This window comes from Rhinolophus hipposideros (genome assembly GCF_964194185.1).
Source record: "Rhinolophus hipposideros genome assembly, chromosome: 8".
Lineage (NCBI taxonomy): Eukaryota > Metazoa > Chordata > Mammalia > Chiroptera > Rhinolophidae > Rhinolophus > Rhinolophus hipposideros.
Window position 1 is genome coordinate 44,030,453 of NC_138054.1, and position 20,775 is coordinate 44,051,227.

A 20,775-nucleotide genomic window follows, 5' to 3' on the forward strand; every position below is an offset into this window, starting at 1 on the left:
CCTATAATAGAAAAACAATCTTAACTTACAGGCCCCTGCACACCTGAAAATAGAAATCTTACAATAATTTTCCTTTTGGTTATTTTCTAGAAGAGAAAAACATCTACTGATATGTTCAATACTTTCAGCTTAATTTCTTTCACTTGATACTCCTTTCCCCCTTCTCGAATGAAGGAAACTTTTTCACCTTAAAGAATGGTACAGCCATAAACAGGCCTTCAAGCTCTCCTCAAGAGAATATTTCATAAAACCCCCTAATAAAGATGCTATTGAATAGATAATGCCGGAAGACCAATCAGAAAGTGTGAGGGCCTCATTTAATAACTTTCAAAAATCATAGTGCATCTAGTTTCAGTTTAAAGGCCTGGTCAAGAGTGAAACTTCTCATTTTCTCAGCGTTTCCCCAAAGACCTCACAGAGCAATCTAAATAACATTCAATAATAAAAGCTACATATCGAAAATTTTAATCTAATTTAAAACATCATAGAAATTAGTGCCAAATGTGTATACCTGTACAAATATATTATTACTTCTTCATTTTATCATTCTACTACTTTATGTCCTAGAAACATTTGAAATATTGATTTTCAGTAATATTTTAGAATAAGAAAAGATCTTTGAAAACATCTTTATCAATATACTCATTTTAGCAATAAAGTAAGTGAGACCCAAGGAATTTAGGTAGACTGCTCAATTAATAGCTGAGTTCAAATGAGAACCCACATCTTCTGATATCATCTGATATCAAAGATTCTTTCAGTACATTAAGATGCTTTGCAAACTTTTCTTTATTGCCATATCTTTATAAGTAAATCCATAAATGCATCTGTGGTAGTCTACTTCTAAAACGGTTCCCAGTGATCTCCTGCCTCCTGCGGTTCACTCCCTTGTGTAATCCTCTCCCCATGGATGTGAGCTGGAATTTAGGGACTTACTTCTAATGAACAGAATATAGTAAAAATGGTGGGATATCACTTCCAAGATTAGGTTATGAAAGACTGAGTCTTCTGTCTTTCTGCCACTCTTACTGGTGCTCTTTGGTTCTCTCTGCTGGCTCTCTCTGATGAGCCAAGCTTCCATGTAGAGAGAGCCTCCATCCAACAGCCTGTGAAAAGCTTTACCTTAGCAATAACCGGTCGTGTGAGGTTGGAAGCAGTTCCTTCCCCAGTTAAGATTGAGAAAAGACTGCAAATTCAGCTGACACCTTTATTGCAATGTTGCGAGAGTCCCTGAGCTAACCTGTGCTCAGATTGCTGACCCACAGACACTGTGAAATAATACATTTTGTTGTTTTCAGTGACTAAATTTGGGGGTAATTCAGATTCCCTAAGCTGAATGGTCTTCCTCTATAACATAACCCACTATATATATGTGTGTCATCTGTAAATCTTAGGATCATTGGTGGGAATTGGGGCTTCAGGAATGTTGATCGATACCCTGGCTACTGCTATTTCTGTGAGTAATAAGTTAACCTTTGTCTCTGACCCAAGAGTCTCATGTCTTCCACCATCATTCATGAGACAGCAGCAGGTTCACTTGTTAGTTCTAAGTAAGACTCTTCACAGTTCTTGAAAATGAGATGTTCAACAATATAAAGAAATCTTTTCATAAATATTGCTAATAACACAAATGTGGCTGTATATATTTTGATATATTAACTCTATTGCCCTATGATTCTTCCTTGCTAAGACAAATGAGTACAATGATGCAGTCTTAGGGAGAGTGATGAATCAACAGAAAGGCAGAGACATGGCTTTTGAGTTTCAAAACCCAATTAATTTGCAAGGGCTTCAGTTTCTGAGGTCCCCAAATCTAAGCCCTTTATAAAAATGCATGCTTTAAATAAGAGATTGGAAAGAAGAAGAAAAAGTCACTCACATCACCGCCACACTAGAGAAAGTGTCCCTTTAACAATGGGGCTGTGGGGCAGTGGGAAGAAGAAGAGAACAGACGGTGAAAGCAAGAAATCTATACACTGTTGGTTCTCTAAGAAAGAGCCCTTGGAGGCTGGGACTGAGAGGCTGGAATCTGAGAGGAGAGAGGATCCATGTTCTCTGTTTTTACGTAAAACAGAGAGGAACATGACAGCTGTGTCCGCTTCCTCAGTATAGTAGGAGAAGGATAGGTAAAATGCCTGTGAGGCTTGTCTAAATGAAGTGATCCCCCCTTTATCCTTGGTGCCAAGATGCAGAGACCAAGTTTCTTTGTATACCAAGTGAGGTGCAAAACTCATGTGATTGAGACAGTAAATACAGTGGTGACACATATGGACTAATTATTGGAAATGGGAAAAATAATGTGCATCTTACCTAATGTCATAGTGGATAAATGAAAATAATCGAGGATGAGATGAAATTCTCCTAGAGACCCCATAAGCCTTTTGGAACCTAGATGCAATACGGGAAAAATGTGTAGGAAGGCAGGTACCCCTGAAATGACTGAATCAACAGAGTTAGTCTTCACCAGCAGACAGAATAGGGGTTCAAAATAAAAACTGTTACGGAAAAATAAGGAGTGCCTTTTGGTTTGTTTTTGTACATTGTTGGTGACCTGAAATCTATATTCATTAGACCTGCATTCCTTAAACAATCGATTTTAAGAATACATTTACTGTGATTCATCACTTATGAAAGGGAAACAAAAAGGAAAATCCATGTCTTTTGTATTCTTGGCCAGAGTCTCCTGAATTGTCCTGCTCTCATTATTTATGGGTTCCCAGAACTGCAGTGAGATTGAAACCAGGATGTAGTCCACCTGGCATAATTTCTGCAGCAAAGATATATTAAAAACTACCTCTGGCTAAACCATTTGGAGTCATATAAATAATGGAAACTATTCCCACCTCAAACTACCCTCCTCTGACTATTACTACTTTACAGACAGAGGGAATTTCAACTTGTATTTCCTCTGTATAAGTAAGAAGATAAAATAAAATGTATTTACAAGAGCCTCAATTCCACACGTAAAATTAATGTCTATATTGTGTTATTCAGAGCCTGAAGAACTTTAAGATCATGTGTATTTTCTGAATCTTTCTGCGTTGTTTAAAAATTGTACCTTAAGGGTCTGTTTTTATCTCAATATATTTTGAAAGCAGGAATGTTGAATGAAATTGGAAAACTAGATAAATTTGCAATCTTCTGTAAAGCTTTTTCTTCCAGGAAATTTAATCAGTTTTTATAACAATTAAGCAGCAATTCCAAAGATTAGATGATTTTTAAAGTATCTACCAAGCCAAGACATTTTAAAGAGGTTACTTTTTTTAGCTATGTCTATAAAGGAGCTCAGTGTGACAAGAGCAAAAGAGAGAAAAGTTATATGGTTTAACAAGGGCACTTGATAGAAAGCAGTCATCAATCCCAGGCAAAGGTTATGTTTGAGAGACAAAAATACAGAGAATAAAATTGTACTTCCCCAACACAAATCTTCCACAGACACGCCTCAGACGTGAACCTCTTGACCAAATATCTATGATATTCCTGCTTCATACTGATGTTGTCACTCTCTATTAAATGCTTCCTACATTTGCAACAATGCCCAAACTCTGGTCTTCTTTTCTTGTAGATATAAATTTTAATATCTCTTAAAGCCTAATAAATCTCTCTCTCACACACACACACACACACACACACACGCACAACAGGGCCTCCAGCTCTAATTGATTTCTTCACAATGATAAACCCAAAAGACTATAGTTCTGCAGGACTCATTGCCAGGCCAGTAACACCTTTTTGATCCTCCAATCTTTGACTATGTCTGACCTGTTCAATAAACCTTGATATCATTCTAGGGTTGTGAATGTGACTCATATAATTTTCTTATTCCCAAAAGAGCCCAGTCCCTTGTTGGTACTGAATAAACCAGTTGTTGAATTGAAGCAACTCTTTAAAAGCTTCCAGATATAAAAATTAAGTTCTTTGACTCTGCTAAAAAGTATCTTGCAATCTTCCTCAAAGGAGAATTTACCAGAAGAATGATCCCAGTTTAAGTTGCTGACTGTGGTTATCAACTTTATATAGTAGCTAAGTTGAAGAGATACCCGTAGATACAAATTACAACTTTTTGTTTAGGGCGTTTGAATTCTGATTTCCAATATTTTCCATTTTGAGAGGTAAAGGAAAACAATTTAGCTGGTTCTTAAAGCCATCTATTTCAGAGATTATGTTGCAAATAAAATAGTAAGTTGATAAAGTGGAAATGAACCAAAATCAGATGGATGATATTTCCCTCAAATCAGACATGACCTCAAAAGTTTAAGACAAAGGTGACTGGTGATAAATAAAGCATGATCCTAAGTATAATACTTTCCAGAAACTTGCACAAGATATCTTGATAGTACAAAATCATTTGGATTCATCTATCCCTGACAAAGAGTATATAGCCTGTAATATCTTTTTTTTTTTATTAGCCTTCAAGATATCTTTCTCCTTGAGTAAATGCATACCCCTCCTTTCTAATCTCTCCAATTCCCCAATTGTACATTTCTTGTCCTTAGCATCATGATATCTTGGTAACCAGTTTTACAGAACAAAGAAAAGTTTTTTAAAACCAGATATGTATTTTTCTTGCTTTATAATTTTATTCCAATTGGATTTCTGCCCATAAAAAACTATGCATGAAGATCAAGTCAATCTACCTGTTGTAAACTACCCAGTCTGGGGTATCTTGTTATAGCAGCCTGAAGGGACTAAGCTTCTTTAAGATAATTATTTTTAATAATCTGTCAGGCAATTCATATATCTCCATTTCTTTAGGGTCATTTATTAGAAATGCATTTTATTCTTTTGCTTGTGTCATCTTTTCCTGATTCTTCATGTTCCTGTAGCTTTACGTTGATGTTTGAGCTAATAGCCATCTCTCCCAGATTTTGTGGACTGGCATTCACTGGGAAAAGACCTTCAACCAAGACAGATCAACCTGGCTAAATTCTGGGCCTTTGTACTTAGCTGCTCTGGACATTCAGTCTTTTTTGTTTTTTTTTCCCCAGCTGCTTATAATCTCTTGCTCCCTCTGGAGTCCACTCCTTTCCCTCCTTCCTGGGAAAAGTTCTCAGTTCTATGCCTTTTACAATCTCACAGAGCAAGGCCAGGTGGAAGAAGTCACCTGCCCCTTTTATTTTGTTCTTAGCTGCCCCAAGAGTCCAGATATGCAAGTTCATTCAGCTCTCCAAGTGGGGCAAGACAGAAGGAGCCCTTCAGGGAGTGCCTTGAAAGACCAGATGCTAGAGGCATGCTTTTCTCTTCTCCCTCCTTATTGGGAAAAAAGCCTCTGTTCTGTGTCTTTTCTCAATCTTACTTCAGGGAGCTTCCCTTCCCTTTTCCTTTGTTCCTACTTGTTCAAGGCATACAGACAATGCCCATTCCGTCAGCACTCAGTGTGAGGCAAGACAGAAACCAGTCCTTTGGGGCACAGTGAAAGGCAGAAAGACCAGGTCCATGCTCCCCTGCCTACCCCCCCAACTACCCCCCAAACACACACACACACACACACACACACACACACACATACACATATACACCGTAGTAGAAGTCACTGGCTGGCTGAGCTGATCTCTCTTCGCCCTGAGCTGTGCCAGTTTGGGGGAAGGGATGCCCTAGGTAAAGTGAAATTGCTCTTCTTACTTATTTCAATGCAGCTATTTCCAGGTCTGTGCTTGATTGGGGTGCTGCTTCTTAATTGGATTCTGGACTTCTCATAAAGGTAGGATGGAACTGCCTCTTCCACCATCTTTCTAACATAACTCAGAAAGCTGAGGTAAAATTAATTTTAATAATACATTTTTAACCCAGTATATCTAAAATCTTATTTCAACTTATAATCAATATGGCAAAAGTATTAATTAGATATTTCATATTCTTCTTCACATACTAATTCTTTGGAATAGAGCATGTGTTTTATATTACACCACATCTCAATAGCCACATTTCAAGGACTCAACAGCCTCAGGTAGCTGCTCACTACAGTCACTTTTCGGCAGTGCCGCTTTAGATGGTCTCCCTATCCATTGCCCTCCACAGATCTTAATTCTGCTCTTATGCAGATTGTCTTTGTTTATTACCCTCTAGGGCCATAAGTGAGGTAGACTTGATGGAGAATGTCTTACCTGGAGCTGCATGGTTTTCATAGCCCACCTGTATTCGGTGCACGTTTGGAGGGTCCTCTGATAACCTTAGGGATTGAGTAATCACAGACTGTTGCTTGCTAAGTTTGTGTATCTTTGGCAATGGAATTGCCCCCCAAAATAAGTACTGCTTCTTTGCAATTTCTTGCAATCAAAGATCTTGTGTAGACATTCTCTTAGGATGTCTTTGAAATGACCTAAATTTAGGAGAGAGCTTGGATTTCTATATGTTCTCTTGCTAAGGGTACAACATTGTTTGTGTTGGCTTTGGTGACAGAGACAAAAGCAGGTGGCATTTTTCTTCGGGCAAAGCTCTCAGTCAATAAAGATTGCAGGTTGAGGCAAAGAGTGTCTCCCTTATTAAAAATATATGTACTTCTACTTTTGCTTGCAGTAAGGTAGCCAACTCTCTGGTTTGTCCAGGATAAAGATAGCCAACTGTCTGGTTTGTCCATTTTAAGACTGGAATGGTCCCAGGAAAGCAGGGATGAGTTTGCCACTAGTATGCAGATAGGTCAGATCTAGAGTTAGGTTTTTTTCTCTGAGGATTTTGTTTTTCAAAATTCCATCGCCACTACATTTTAAAATCTGTTATTGTAGCAACCCACTTCCAGGTTTTAGATGCTTTATTAGCTATGGATTGCATTTGAATGCATGCATCAGAAACTTGATTACAGAAGCTTACCTAAATAAAGAAATATTTTTCTCAGTAAATAAAAGTATGAAAGTAGATAGCTCAAGTCTGCCCTGATAACTCTGTAAGTGCATGAAGGATTCATGTTCCATCTAACTTTCTTCTATTCAAAGCATATGGCTCAAAAGGACAAGGCATGTGGCTTTTGTCCTTTTGGTCGTGAAATGGCTGCTCCATCTTCAGGAACTGCATATGCATTTTAGGTGGATAGAAGGTTTAGGGTAAAGTACAAAAAAAGGACTATGCTAACTGAGGCTGTGCTTAATATTAACCAATAAAAATTGGCTTTCCTTGCCAAAGAAAGACGAGTTCAATGCTGTATTCTTTATTTCCAAGTATAAATTTCCTCATCGACCTTGGCTTCCAAATGAGCACATTTCATCAAAAGTTATTTCAGTGCTTCAGCCTTCTTTTTATTGCCTGGGTGAAGTTTCAGTGTAGCTTGAAGGAGTGTAAAAGATGGCTGTAAGTCATTCCTGTAAAGATACCAAAACCTGAAAATTCTGCTTCAGTACATGAGAATTTCTTTATTAAGTTCCACTTTTAGCAGCTTGTAAGAAATCTGAAGGATTGTTATCAAATATCTGCCATCAGGATGCTTTTAACCCTCACATCTCCTGTGACAAGGCAGCACAGTGACATCTCTCACCTTTGAGCCCCCAATAACACTGACTCTTATGCCAGGGAGAGATTTTAAACATCCCTGCCACATTGAGCTGGCTTAGTAGTTGCCCAAATTCTCTCTTTTGTACCATGATAGGTGCTTTGTCTGTCCAAAAGCCGGTCCTTGTTTTGACCCCAGGCTCATTTCCTTATTACTAATCCTTCCCTTCACACATGTTCAAACCTGTGCCCTTACAGTGCCTCACCTATACCTCATTACACTCGAAGGCCAGAATGTATTCTCGTTTGTTTCCTCTCTTCTAGAATTCTTAAGGAGAAAAATGCCAATGTAACAACCCCTCTATCTAATGGTGCATATAATAAATACTCAGTTAATATAAATGAATGAACAAGACAAATGAAGAACACTGCTTGCCACATACTGGATTTACTTTAGTTATTGTGTACTTACTTTATGTTTTTTCTTGACAAATAGATGTCTACTCACTTCCACCACTACCACCACCAGCCCCCACTTCCATCATCACCACTAGACTATGAGGTCTTTGAGAACAAGAACATGTCATTAGCTGTGTCCCTTGAAGCACACACCACACTGCCTGAAACAAAATTGATATTTTGACTGAATTCACGTTATTTTCTCAAGTTGGCTTTTGTACTTTGTGTATCACTAAATGGGCAACACTTCTATCCTCTATAACAGGCTTTGAAATGCATTTTACAGTCTTCTCATTTTATTTCACAAGAGTTATTGCAAAAGGAACTCACTGCGAGTGACTCAGCGCTTATCAACCTATTATTAAGATTTTAAAGTGCTTTAAAATTGATTCATCAGTTAAATATTTCTCCACTGCTCCTTGGAGAACCTCTCAAAATCTTCTTTCCCTTCTCCTTGTAATTGTATTTTGTTTTTGTTTCTAAAGATTTTTGCAGGACTTTAAAACAAACCACTGAGACAAATCTGTGAAGTAGTTTAAATGAATTGGAATTTGTAAGAACTTTCTTTTTAATCTGGGACCTCCAAGGATTACTAACAGCAGTATTTTGCTCTTGGAATTAAATTCGTTCTACCTTTTTATTTAGAAGCAATAGAGATTCTAGTATCAGGGCTCATTATTTCAACTTTCATAAGAAGCTAAACGTATCTAAAAAGATAACTCGCACTGTGAGGAATGAGGTATGAGGAACTAGGAAATCCATGACAAAGTTTGAGATGAAGGTCCGAATCTAAAAGCCAGATAACACCATGGTTGGAAAACTAGTGGATTTTTGTCATTGATGGGGTCCAGTGTTACAGTGAAGACACAATGCTTATACAAGGGCCAAAATCTACTGTGCTTTGTTTTTTGTCCTCTCCTCCAATCTTATCAATTTTCCCACATACTATTTGGGTTTATTGTCAAATTATGCCATGTTGTGGGTAGTCTTCCAGAACTTTCCCAGTACCAACAGTAGCAATGAGATATTTGACTTAAAAGTACTCCAAGAAACCAAATAACTTTAATTTCTTATTAAGAACATTAGATTTTTAATTTATAACTGCACCTCAATACTGTATGCAGAGTGCTATATCGTAAAGTTAGTATAGATGCTTTATTTTTCTGAAGTTAAAAAAAGGTTTAAAAAGAAGTTGTGAGAAAAAAAAATCAGCTTTAACTTGTATGTCTTAAACAAAAAAATCTCACTGTATAATAAAAATTAAAGCTCCCTCTTATATAGCTATATCTCATAGTGGGAATCTGACATTCAAACAATGAAAAATTGTCAACTTTTGTTAAAGACATGAGCATTAAAAATATAACTGAACCATTTTGATTCAACTCAGTCAGAAAGTTCTACAGCTTTATTTTATTTATAAAATATCATATATTAAACCTTAGTTGGGAACGTCGAGTTAAGCAAACACAAAATTTTTAACATAAATAAGCACTTTCATGAAGAGATTTCAGCAGAAGCAGGCAGATATTGGTACCATTACTTGACTAAAAGGAAGAGGAAGTTACAAGGTTTAGAGCCAAATAATGTTTGTGGCACCCAAATGTTTGAAGCTAATGTAAACTATCTCTTCTTTGTCCACCGACTTAACCATTCACTTCACTCCCCAAGACTCAGATGAATCAGAGTCATTGAAAATGAGAGGGAGGACAGAAGCTCATACTTCCTGGGGAGTCTAACCCCCTCCTTTAGAGAGCACACAGGACTCCCCAAAACTCAGAGACTTCCAAACATGTCCAATGCTGTCATTACTTCTTATCCTTTTTCTAACCCACAGAAGGTTTATCATTTGTGTTTTGTCTTGTTTTTTTTACTTTTTTGATTGTGCAAAACCTCTCAGCAACATCCTTCAGGGAGATAAAAGGAATAAAAGAAAGCAAGTGCTGAACTTATACCATTATTTTCAAAGGAAAAATGTTTAAAGAAGCTTCTCCAATTGGTTTTCTGTTTTGTTGTTGTTTGGTTTGACTTTAGGGAGTGGAAAATGTAACCTCACCTTTGGGATCTAGGTTTCAAGTGAAGAGCAATGTATCTTGTGTCCTGAATTTGCAAAGTCCTGGTGGAAACATTAAGGATCTTAGAAATGAGAATTCATTGGAATATCCACTGCTTTGTATCCCCTTAGATTTTTATTATTTCCACCTTGTGTGATCCAAAAAAAAAAAAAAAACATGAAGTTTATTATTCCATAAAACTAACTTACTAAATTAGAGATAACAAGCCACAGAAGATCATAAAATTAACTTCCCCTTAAGTGGATCATTAAGGTGTACATCAATTAGTCAAAAAGTGATGCTGAAATAGACAAGCCATTTCGGAGGACTCGGATGAAGGCTGAAACAGCAATTCAGGACCCAAGAATTCAGAAGTTTGCAAAGTCAAAATCAGTAAGAGTGAACAACAAATTTCACCATTATGCTGCTCATAAATCCTTTTATTTGATCGTCTATGTTCCCCACACTTGATATTTAACTCATTCATAAGTTCTTGAGCATAAGAACCTGAAAAATAAAATTGTGTGCTTTTATAAATATTCAGTAAATACACATTTTACCATTTTGAGATTTGTGTGACCAAATAAAGAGACTTATCGTGCAACAGTTCTGTTTGGTCTACCTTTTTCTTTCTTCACGAGTATACCAGTTTGGTTGTTTTTTTGTTTTTTTGTTTTTAAAAAGGCAACATCACAGAGTGAAACCACCAAAAAGAAATACTTTTGGAGGATGGTATAACAGAGAGAAATTCTCTAAATAGATAGTCTCTATTTACCATTTTTCTCCTCTTACTCACTAGAAAAGATCTTCAATCTTCCAAGAATCGGTTTTTGTTTATCACGCAGAAAAACAAAAGAATCCACAATTTATAGTGTACGGATGATAATAAATTAAAATGCCATCATGTATATTTCCTTGTTTTTCATTTTTTTTGTTTTTTTGTTTTAATCCAGCAGCTGGCTCCTTTGTCTCTGTTAATTCTCAAAAACAAAACTAAATCTTGATAGCCCTCTTATAAATTATGATATATTTCTGGGAACATGGGAAAATCTTCAGTTACACCACTGCTGATGTCATATTATACAGAGTGAAGAAATTATTGTATTTTTGTTAACTTCTTGATAATTTTTGGAATTAAGTCTGGCTTTTATGAAAATAACCTAAAAGTAACTAACTATAGAATTACTAATTGAGTAACCGATCATAAATTTTAATTTTTTTCTAGTATTCTACTAATTACTAATACCATGTTGCTGGGCATCAATAAGGCTTTTTGTGTGCATGCTTGGGAAAGTACCTGATATACAGTACACGTTCAAAAAAATATTTTTAAATAAATGATGAAAAAAGATACTCCCAACTTTTCTTTATCATCTACATCCATGTCAACAAAAGCTGTGTTTTCTCCGTTATCATAATATAATATTTAAATTTTAAATATTCTATCTGATTTGAACCATTGGTCCTACCTTAAAATAATCTGAATCTTTAAATTTAACCAGTGCAATTTACCAAGATCCACTACATGTTTGTTGAACACTGACTATGCAGAAAATACTACAGGGACATAACTGTCAGCCCCGGCCCCCCAAAGAGCTTACAAAATAGGAGGAACATATACATTAATAGTTATAAAACAAAGGGAAATATAAACATCAGAAGACAAGGGAATATATGAGTATTAACCAGGGAGCTCAGTGAAGGAGGCATGGAAAAAGTGACATTTGAAATAAACTGGGAAAATATGGTAACAATTCTGACAGATGACTTTAGAGAAATAGCCAAGCAAGAAAACACAGTGTGCTTTTTAGGTCTATCCAGAGAACTATGACCAAACCAGTTTTTTACTGGAACAAAGTGTTGATGTGAGAGGGGAGTAGGAGAGTGGCCTGAAAGTTGAAGATCAGCTTGGGGCTTTGCACCAGTCAGGGTCTGAAGCCAATAGCACATTCAAATGGAATCAATGGGTGGGGTTTGATAAAGGGAATATTCCAAAGGATGTGATCTGAGTGAAGGACATCAACAAGGGATACTGAACAACATCTTGCCAGCCACAGTGGGAAGAAAGGGTTGCCACCACTAGTCCTGAAAGGGAAAATGGAAGGAGACATTACTGGAAGCTGCAGGGAGAAGTTATAACTCTAAGAAAGTGTCCCCTGACATGAGGCAAGGCCTTCTGTGGAGGAGGACAGGCAACTGAGGATGGAGGAAGGACAGAGATGGGAGTAAAGATCTGACTCCCTGTTTCCTCCCTCCAATCTCCTGCGAGTGCCCCCTATTGGCCAAACCCACCTGGAAGCCATAGTCAAGGAAAGCCATTGAGGTAGTCCGTGCAGGCGCACCTCCCAGGGCACAGAGCAGTGCAGAGACAGGAAGCGTGCGGGTCTGGAGGGGCAAAAGGGAAATAAATAGCCAGCACAAGCCTTTTGAGCAAAGAGAGACGTACTTCCTTCTAGGAAAATTAATTGAACAGGTGTGGATAGAATCAAAAGGTGTGTAGATGAGGAAACTAAGAATATAATAAAGAGTACTAAAGAAGATCACAAATAGGACCATGGAAGTGGAAAAATAAGCAAAAATTTGTCTTCAAAACATTACAGTGATAAATTTGAGGGCTTCTAAAATATTAGATGTAAGGGGAAAGGATATTAGAAGTCTAAAATTTTGAGTCTTGGTTCCTGGGAGAACAAGGCCATTATTAGAAACATAAAAATTCAGTGCTGGATTTTAGAGTAAAATATGTAGTATTCCAAGGTCCTACTCGCAGGAATGGGGCCACCCTGGGGAACATGTGCTAAGAGCAGCATCCTAAAAGTCAGGCACAGCGCAGGACAGGTTTCTATCCAAGGTCACAGCAAGAAGCACAGCAAGAGAAAGAGTCCAGATCAGTTTTGGTCCCCATATCACCCATATACCCTTCCCGAAAACTCTACTTTTAAAAAGAATGCTGCTGCACCATTTCCCCCAAAAAATACTATCCAAAATGACATGTATGTGGGTAAGTCATAAGGGAAGACAAGCAAGAAGGGTCTAACACAGAATATAAACCAAACAACTATAGTAATTGTGGTTACAAAATAAATTGCATAGTTTTCATTCTTGAAAGAAAGGCTGCGCAAAGTAAAAACAGTGCTTTGACAATGGAACAAATAAAAAGCCAAGAACTACTAACCAAAGCAAGAGGCAGGAGAGGGAGGCAGGAAGAAGTGTCAACGTCAACAATTAAAACAGTGTGGTAGTGTCATAGGACTAGACAGACAGATGAAGAGAATAGAATGATCTGGAACAGGTAGGTCTGCCTATAGGAATCAGTACATGATAAAAATGTATTTAAAATCAGGGAGGGAGAGTATGAATTGCACCACAAATTGTGAGCAATTCACTAATCTTTCAGAAAATATTAACATGACATTTGGTATCATTTAAGAATGACTTAATCAGCAAGTAGCAGAAACCCCAACTAACAATTGCTTAAATAAATTGGGGGTTTATGTGGCTGGTCAATAAGAACTCTGGGGATAGGAAGTTCAGGACTGACAATGGCTCAGCAACGTCATCCAAGACCCAGGTTGTTTCTCTTTCCACTCTACCATCATTACCCTGCAGTCTATAGAAGCATGCTGCACCTCATGACTTCAGGCCTGCATTCCAGGGAGGAAGAAAGAGGAAGAGCAAAGGACAAATGGGCATATCATTCACACACTCACCCAAATCTTAACAGTGGCAGCATCTGTAACTGGATTATTTTTATCTTTCGTTTTTCATGTGATCTGAATTTTTCCAATGATTGTGCATTGGATTTTGTCAAAAATAAATTATGAACCTATTGCCATTTTTCAGAAAGATTAATTAATCAATAAAATCATAAATCTCTTCCTAAATCAGTAAGCATCCATTGCTCTGTGATTCTCAGTATTATGAATCATCTTAAGTTTTATTTTTAAATCAGACCACTTACTAGATTTCTTCTTGTGGAAAATGAGCTGTACAGAAAATTTACCTTTGTGTTCTGAACCCGTGGGAGCATAAAAATTATGGGTTGATTTGGCAATAATGCTGAGCCTCTAAGAACTTTATTTAATGCATTTAGGTTAGCTGTGTATTTCCAAGCATCTAACTGCAAATGTTAAAAATCATCCCCAGCATAATGTTCTCAGAAGGAGAAGATGTGGGGGTTAGAAGAGAAAAATCAACCTACAATGAACTTTTCAATATTTATCACTATTTTCAGATTTTGCTTAAATATTCTGTTCTACCTTAGAATAATTCCATTTTTTGCCATATGATTTTTAGAATTCAATACAATTATAGAATACTAAAAAAGATTGCTGGACTTGGAGAAAAACAGAAATGTTTCTGCTTGAGTTAGAAATAAATCTTCACTGTTCCCTAAACTAAAATGGTTCCTATGATTAACTTATATAGCAAGCATACTGAGGATTTTAATCAAGTTAATTATTTCATAATGTGTGGGCTAGTTATACTAACATCGCTGCTAGAAAAGCACTTAAAGTGCAAAAGTAGAAAATGGTATTTAATTTTGGATGACAGATTTTTCTTCATTCCTGGTCTTTGAAAAACTCAGGAAAGCATTTCCCCACATACCATTTCCTAATGAATTAATACACAGCCCTTTCATAACCACTCTGGACATCCTCTCAATTCCTTGGAATGATGAAGAAAATGGGCATCCAACCAGGCCCCTCACATGCCACTCAAAGTCATTTCTTACAAACAGGAAGAGGTTGAAAACCGCTGCTTCTTTTATCCCTTCATTGTCTTCCCCACATAGGAGACTGTGTTAGGTTCATGAAAGAGCAATTTGCTACATAACCAAAGCCAGTTCTGTGATTGGCTGTATTGTTAGTCTGAATCCTAGCTCTCTAGGCAGGAGGCCTAAGACCTTTACCAAGTCACTTAACTTCTTTGGCCCCCAGTTTCCTCACTAGTAAAATAGATGCCATTGTGATGATTAAGAAAGATTATGTTTCATTAGTACCTTGCACATAATAAGCATTTAACATTTTAGCTGTAATATACGTTATATATTACATTATATTATATTACTATTCTATTCTATTACTAAAATCTAATCCATTCTTTAAGACTCCTACATTCTTGTTCACCTTTCCCAATGGAACCATCACCCATAAGGTGGTCTCAGTAATCTAGCCTTGCTGATTCCTCAAGACATGTTATCTGTATTCCTTATGTGAGAATGTAATTCTATCCTGTCTTATAAGTCACTCCCTAGCTTTCCCATGTCCTCCTAGGAGGAGATCTCGTTCCTACGAGGGTCTGATGACTGGCCCTAATCCTGACCAAAGCAGGAGAAATGTATGCTGCAATCCAATAGCCCCTGAGGTCTGGAATAATTCTGCACTCTGTATAAGTGGATGAGCTCCATCCAAATCGCTTACCACTAAGCAGATTTTCCTTTTGGTTCAGGTTTCGGTTTCCTTGCATGTAAACCCAGGTATCCAGAGCCTTGCATCTTTCGTGATCCCAGCCTCCTTGGTATGCGTCTGTCACTATCTCCTCCCAGTCTTCTCCTCTGAAAGGGATGAAGTTATTCCAGTTTCCTGCCCCTTCTCCCCAGTCACAAGTAAGAATTATGTTAAAAATGTACTGATCACCTGAAAACAGAATATATAGCCTAGCAATTCCTATTCAAGTTTTCCTGGGTTTCTAAATTTTCTTTGTCATATTCCATCCTCCATATTAGATCTTCTTTGATATAGATGCCTTGAAATTTCATTGCCATGACCTTTGGGTACCATATTTAACTTGTCCATAAGCCCAAGGCCAGGCCTTCAGCCTGACAAGAGATTGTAACAAAAGGATGGAGATTATACAGACTTTAAGAAGTAACAAAGTTTATACTTTATCATAATGAAAAGCCCTTAAGGGTTTTAGAAAAATAGTGACGTACGATTTGCCTTTTTGAAAGATCCCTCTGAGTGCAGTGTGAAGACATCTGGATGATATCTTTTTATTATAAACATCAAACCAGTTATGAAAGAAAGGAAAATCCTTAAAGCGGGAAAGCCCAAAATGACTCTGAGAGTAAAAGGTTTGATGTTAGAAAAAAATCTGACGTGCCGGTAGAGAGAAATGGAAGAAAAATGTTACAGAGATCGAATCAACAGAATTTGAAGATTATTTGAATATGTTGTGAGGTAAGAGTTATGAGAAGTTAAATAAGTTGCTTAAGGTCACAGATCACATGCACGTTTATTACCTCTCAACTTGATTGTATATGTTTTGATGGCAGGAACTATCTCAAATGTTTTCATGCATACTCTGGTGCTAAATAAATAAATACAGGTTCAATTAACCAACAAAGAATCAATAAGTCTGCTATGCTGTCCACCACAGCCTTGTCTATAAGGAATTCTCTTATTGAAATCGAGAACCTAAACTGTGAAATAATTTTAGCCAGTTTTTCCAATTTTGCATGAAAAGCAACATTGATAAAAAATTGTGCAGATGCCTGGAAACTAGAAAATCAATTCACTTACAGTTTTAGAAGGTAATGTGCTCATTCTTCTCCATGTTATTATTAATCATTCAAGTTAATTTGGGTGGTTCTCAAACTTTAGTGGGTCTCAAAATCCCTGGAGGATTTTAAAAAATATAATTGCTGCACACACAGTTTCTGATTCAGTCGGTCAGAATACAGTTCAAGAAATTACTTTGAGAATCACTGCCTTAGAACAATGTTTCCAAAATATTGATTGTAAAAATCACCTATAATTCTTATTAAAAATATAGAGTCCCAGGCTTCATATCTGATCTACTGAATCAGTGAGTTCGGGGGGGGGGGGCGGGGGGAGTGCAAAAATATGTAATTTTTTAAAGTGTTTCATGTGATTCTTATAATCAGCCAAGTTTGGGAAACACACTGCTTGAAAGTATCCTATGATGTAGGTACTACTATTATTATTAATATACTAAGGGAAAAAGAGTGGCTTAGCAAGCTTTGGTACTTACAAATGGCAGACCTCTGACCTCTTCTACCAGAGGGCTTAAGCCAGTGTTCGGCTCCATATAAAATGTTTCTTATGTGGAAGTGCTGTGAGCATCTTGGTAACAGGGACTTTATCTTATTTATCACAGTATCTCTAAAACCTGGCAAGATGCACACTGAATGGATGGTTAGAACCACATCCTGTAATATAATGCTATAGCTACATAAAATATAAAAAACAAAGCAGCTAACAACAAACAGATCAACAACAAAAAAACCGTCAGTTCAACCAATGAAATGGAGGAAGGCAGTCAAATCATCATTTAAATGAATTAACCAGAAAATTAAATAAAAATTCTCAGCTCAGTATTTGTTGGTAAGCAATGCAAAAAAATAGATATTGACTCTGATACCAAAAAGGAATTATACTGTGTATTTTATAACTGATTTGATATTTACAATAAAAAGATATGATCCAGGTGTTCACAGCCTTAAGAGTGTCCTATAAGTTGCTTTACTAGATATTCCAAGATTTTTGGAAAATGAAATATCACTGTTTGCAGCAGAGGTATTACGTACACAACTGTCCTTAAAATGTTTTCCTCTGAAATGTTCCATAATTAGATTGAGTGACTTTTTAAATATACAATATTATTTGATCACAAGCCTATAGAAATATTAATGGCTAACCTGAAGTGCTCTACAGGAATAAAACCAGGCCCATATGCGTCTATAATTCACGTGCTGAACCACAAAGTTATGCCGTCTCCTGTATTCTGAATACAAGCTTGATATCCTCATTTCACTTTTTTGAATTTGCCATCTCCAGTTGTTATTATTTGCAATCATAGGAGCAGATTCTAGATAGAATGAGGACAATAAGGAAAAATGACAAATTAAAGAATAATCACTCAGAAGAAGAAGTGCTTAATTTGGGCCATGCCTACGTAGACAAAGAAGGAACAGGTGGTCATTACAGTCACAAGGGATAGAAAACTGGCTGCCAATTATTTTTCAAAGAGCAATTCTACAGGGACAAGCAAATTCTGCCAAAACATTTCGAGAATTTTCTTAACACAAGCCTGTAATGCTTTCCTTGGTGGATACTGATTTTTGGTGTTCAGCCCCACATTCACTCTCAGGTTACAGCATTACAATGCAAGTTGAAATCACTGCCTCTCGGAAATGGAGTGGAAAATCTGAATTGATTCAGATGAATCTGAGAATATTAAACCCGCAAACTGACTTGCCAGTGAAAGCAGGCTTTCCTCACAGTTCCCTTCTCCTGCTTGAAGATCCTGAAATGACCCTACCCAGAGGACACGGATTCTTCCGAATCTCTGATTTCCTGACTGAAAACACACTGACATAGGTAGAATAACATTTTAATAGTAATAATAATAATAAATTTTGATAGTTTTACAATGCCGGTACACAAGACATTCATAATAAATATTTGTTGAAGAAATAGTTAGACAGAGGCTTAGATAAGCCACGGTATCAAATTCAGACTGGTAAGGCATGTTATAGCAAGAAATCTAGTAGGCCCCAAATTTTCTTCCTAATCTTATTTTTCTATATCTGATCTGATTAAAGACAAGATAATTACACTACATTTACAAATGTCAAATCTCCTTTCTGAACAGAAAACGTTCTTTACTTTCAATTAATAAAAAATAAGAATGACGACAGATATTCCTAATACAAGAAAAGCCCTAAAGTAAAATTTATTAATTCTACCTACAGTTGCTTTTTATTTTCTAATATATTTTCAAAAATTTATCAAAGTAATATTTGAGTGTAGTTAAAAATAAAATGGGATCAAAAGACTCATAAGGAAAAGCAATTAATTATATCTTATCCACACACATACACCTCTTACTGTCTAAGGGGAAACATTTAAGTCCTTTCAGCATTTATTTTGCCAGTTCACATTAAATCTCAAAACATTTTTAGGCAACTTTCTTTTAAATTTAGCTATTTTACATTTTAATCACATTTTAATCACTTAATCACTACTATCGTGTGGGTATACAGATCTCTTCCCCCACCCTCTATCTGTTCTCCGTCTTTCTCCTAACACAATTATATAAAGTTTTGTTAACATCTGTTTACACTTTTAAGAATTTGTAAAGTCAAGAATTTTACAGTGATTTTATATCCTTTCCTGGAGTTTCTGATTGTGTTTTCTTTCTTCATAAAATTTATTTTTTTTCTAATAATTATCATTTTTTTAAGGTTTAGTAGAGCCGATCCTCTATGAAATCTCTATTTTCCCAAAGACCTTCCTCTCGGAGTCTTCTGTGTTCCTGCTGCATGTTTCTGAGACTTATTTCATTGACTATCATCCCGAGGACATTCTCAAACTGTGCTTCTGGATCCCATTCTTCCTCCTGTCAGTTTACTTCTTCATTTTACTAGAGTGTATTCTCATCAAACTTTGTTGAGAAATAAAAGTCATACAGGGAAGACACACTTTTGCAAACCTAAACATGCACCTGCTCTACCCCTACATTTGAATTACAGTTTGACTGAGTATAGACTTTGTAGTTGCAAGTCATTTTTTCTCAAACCTCTGAAGACCATATCAGTGCTATATCCCTCGCACATCCGAGAACAATTCCTGGCATATACTTGATACTCAGGAAATATTTGTTGCATGTATGAATGAATGCATGCAATATTTTTTTCAAAATTCTTTTGAATTCTCTTCTGTTTCCTTTCATTGCTGAAGATCCCCCATCACCACCACCATCACCCCATCACCACCAAATATATACTGATCCTCCTTTGCCTATTGGTATTTAAGAAAGAGGCTCCAAAAAGCTGACTTGAGGGTACTCTCCACAAGAATTCTTCTTAAACTATGGTTCTCAGCATGATCTGGGAACTTGTTAAAAAGGCAGAATCTCTGGCTTTATCCCACCCCTAGTGAAACAGAAACTCTGAAGATGGGACCAAGACATCTGTGTTGTTATAAGCCCTCCACATGATCGTAATGCACAGGAAAGTTTGAGAACCACATAGGAAGAGCCAAGACTGGCATCCGTTGCTTTGGGTTAGCTGGAGAGGAGTGAGCATTTACACAGAGAGCTTTCCTATGGGACTGTTTAATTTCATCAGTGTAGAAATCTTGGGTCTTTTGCCCGGAGAGTAGATATCTAAATGCTAGTGTTCTGTTGGATGGTTGAGAATGGGGCACAGTAACCCATGCCTCTGATATGATGCCAAGATAAACAAAGCGACTCTTAGATCTCTAGAACTGCTGTAATTTTTTAACAAGGAGCCATTGTTCCGATTCCCTAAGAGGTCTGGCTACTTGGGCTACTAATTCCGTTTCTTGTATTTCCTTTCTTAGACATGTATCCTTCTGTAAACTCATCACCTTAAGTCATCTGACTGTTTCCCTATTCTTGCTCCTTGCAGAAAACTGACAAATACAGCTTTAAAATACAAACAATTTGTCAATGGATTCACTATTTGGATTACTTGCAACTTAAGAAAACCAAGTATGGCGTCAACTGGGAAAACAACAAGTCCAGCTCCTTTTAGAAAGTGCATTTTGTTTATTTCCCTCGAAGACCACTAGATGGCACTTCCTGCTCTACTTATAATCACTATTGACGCCTTTCCAGTGGGACAAATCATTAATGGAGTTCCTTTAGCCTCCTGTGGCACCTCCTCGAGATCTGATGAGACAATGATGGCACCTTTGTGACTCAGTTAGCCTTTGGTGACTCATTCAGTTAGTTTTGCTGTGTGAGTAAAGAGTTAAATAATGCCATGTGTCCACTGTCACAAGTTGCATCTATTTTTACTTTGCCTGGTGAGAATCTGAATACTAAATTCCAAAGTCAACAAAATACAACACAATTA